The sequence below is a fragment of the Pan troglodytes genome, chromosome 4 (assembly GCF_028858775.2).
Source record: "Pan troglodytes isolate AG18354 chromosome 4, NHGRI_mPanTro3-v2.0_pri, whole genome shotgun sequence".
In the NCBI taxonomy this organism is placed as follows: Eukaryota; Metazoa; Chordata; class Mammalia; order Primates; family Hominidae; genus Pan; species Pan troglodytes.
In genome coordinates this window covers 58,362,805-58,365,516 of record NC_072402.2, presented here as the reverse complement: position 1 = coordinate 58,365,516, position 2,712 = coordinate 58,362,805, and the positions used below count along the sequence as shown (strand labels likewise).

Below are 2,712 nucleotides of genomic sequence, written 5' to 3'. Positions count from 1 at the left end.
TAAAAAATACTTCTCAAGTCAAATTTTCATCTTCCTTTGAAATCTCTGAACCCATTAACTCGGGACATTAACCAGCACTTTCATGTTACCCACCTGAGACCACCTCTTGTTCAGCATCAACCATCTTTTTTTTTTTTTTTGTGAAAGAGCATGCTTTATTTGGAAGCAGAGTGCTGCACAGTGACCGACAGATGAAGGCCACACATTGGGCACTTACACATCGTACTCCAAAATACACACAGGATGCTTTGCTAATAAAAATCAATGGGAACAGGGATTCCTCTGGGCAACTCCCCCAACCTCATCCCTTTCAGGGGTTGGGAAATCTCCCAACCATCTTCCTGTTGGCAGCGGTGTTTCACTAGAGATAAAGCCCCTCAGGGATGCCTTCGTGTTTCTTATAAAGAACACTTTCTTTAGATTTTTTGAAGTCTTCATTTGTTGCTTTCATTCTATGTTCTCTTAAGGCCATCAGACCAGCTTCTGTACAGATTGCCTTGATGTCAGCACCAGAGAAGTCATCTTTAGCCATGATCAAGTCATCCAGGGTTACATCATTGGCCAGTGTCATCCTGCTTGTGTGAATCTGAAAGATGTGCTTCTTAGTCTTTTCATCAGGCAGGTGGAACACGATCTTCTTGTCAATGCGGCCTGGTCTGATAAGTACTGGATCCAAAGTTTCTATTTGTTTTGTGGCCATGATAACTTTCACATCTTCCCTAGAATCAAATCCACCCAATTGGTTCAACAGTTCCAATTCCAACATTGTTTGCTGAATTTCTCTCTCACCACCAGAATTGGAGTCATATCTTTTTGTCCCAATGGCTTCAATTTCATCAATAAACATGATGGATGGTGCATGTTCTTCAGCAACTTGAAACAATTGCCGTACGAGTTTGGGCCCATCACCTAGGTACTTCCGAATAAGTTCAGAGCCAACCACTCTCAAGAAAGTGGCTGAGGTTTGGTTTGCTACTGCTTTGGCTAACAAGATTTTTACCTGTGCCAGGTGGACCACAGAGAATGACCCCTTTAGGAGGCTTTGTACCCATCTCTTCATAATATTCAGGATGGGGGAGAGGAAGCTCCATAGATTCCTTAATTTCCTGAATTTGGTTGTCCAACCCCCCAGTATTGGCATAGGTCTCCTGGGGGGCCTTCTCCACCTTCATCATTGTGACCAGGGGACCCGCGTCATCCATCAGCACCCTTATCACCGCATGTACCTTGTGTCTGAGCAGAACCGAGCAGCCAGGTTCCAGCAGATCCTTGTCTACAAATGAAAGAATGCTGTCATAGTGTTCTGAGCCCACAGATGTAGACACAATGGCATGATTGTCATTGATGATCTCTTCCAAGTTTCCTACTGACATTGGGGTCCCCCTCAGATCATCCACTTTTGATCTTCCCTCCTCTTGCTTTTCTTCTAATAGTTTTATTTGATCCTGATTTCTAATGAATTCTTCCGCCATGAGAAGATAGTCTTTAATTCTCTCTAACTTCAGTAATTTTAACCGACACTGAGTGTGAAGGGTCACCAGTGGCAGTTTACTGGCAACATCTTGTCCCTTTGTTTTTTTCTTCTTTTTCCGCCACTCTAGTTGGTACAGGAGGTTACTACTTATTTTTCTTGTCCTTGTCATCCTTCTTGCCATGTCTAGGACCATGACCATCACCCTGACTTTGACCCACCTTGTCTTGGCCACTTGAGCTGCCACTGCTGGAAGTTCCTCCACCTCAACTATCATTTCTAAGTTCTTAATTTTTGATGCGTATTTTCTCTTGGGGATACTCACACTGGAAGGCTACCAACTTATATGTTTTCAAGAGAATAAACAGGTACTACATAAATGAATGAAGTGGGCTTGGTGTAAGACACTGGGGAGGGTAAAATATACAGAATGTCAGCTCTTGATGGGTGTTAAGGAGAAAAGTAAAGCAGGGAAAGGTGTTGGGATATGTACCTGTGGGACAGAGTAGGTGTGATGGTCAGGTTCCTGTGTCAGCTTGGCTAGGCTATAGTACCCAATGCTTAATCAAATACTAACCTAGGTGCTGCTGTGAAGGTATTTGGGGATGTGATGAACATTCACAAATAGTAGACTATAAGTAAAGCAGATTATCTTTCATAATGTGGTTGGGCCTCACCTCATCCCTTGAAGGCCTTAAGAGCAAAAATTGAGGTTTCCCAGAGAAGAAGAAATTCTGCCCTAAGACTAAAGCATCAACTCCCACCTATTCCAGCTGCTGGCCTTCCCTGCAGACTTCAGACTTGCCAGGCTCCACAATCCCATGAGCCAATTCCTTGAAACAGATCTGAGTGTGTATGCATGTACATATTCACATATATGTACACACACACACACATACACACATTCACATCCTATTGGTGCTGTTTCTCTGGGAAATCCTGACTGATCCAGGCTCAATTTTGGATTCAGAAGCTTTTGGACATTCAGTTTGCTAATTTCAAGTCTTTGCTCAACTGTCACATTCTCAGAGATGCCAGTCCAATCATTCTATTGAATATGAAAAATTAATCATCTTCCCAATCTGTATTCCTGATCCCCTGACCCCACTCTATTTCTTCCCACAGCAATGTAATTTTTCACATAACTGTGTTACTATTTGTTGTGTTTATTTTCTATCACTCTTAGTATATAAGCTTCATGATAGCAGGTGTCATAGGATGACTTCCCTGGGAACAAAACT

At 42.7% G+C, this 2,712-nt stretch overlaps 1 pseudogene; it reads right to left on the bottom strand.

Moving 5' to 3' along the window:
- Window positions 1-254: 254 nt before the first annotated feature.
- LOC100608916 (26S proteasome regulatory subunit 4-like) lies at window positions 255-1,544 on the bottom strand (annotated as a pseudogene).
- Window positions 1,545-2,712: the final 1,168 nt, after the last annotated feature.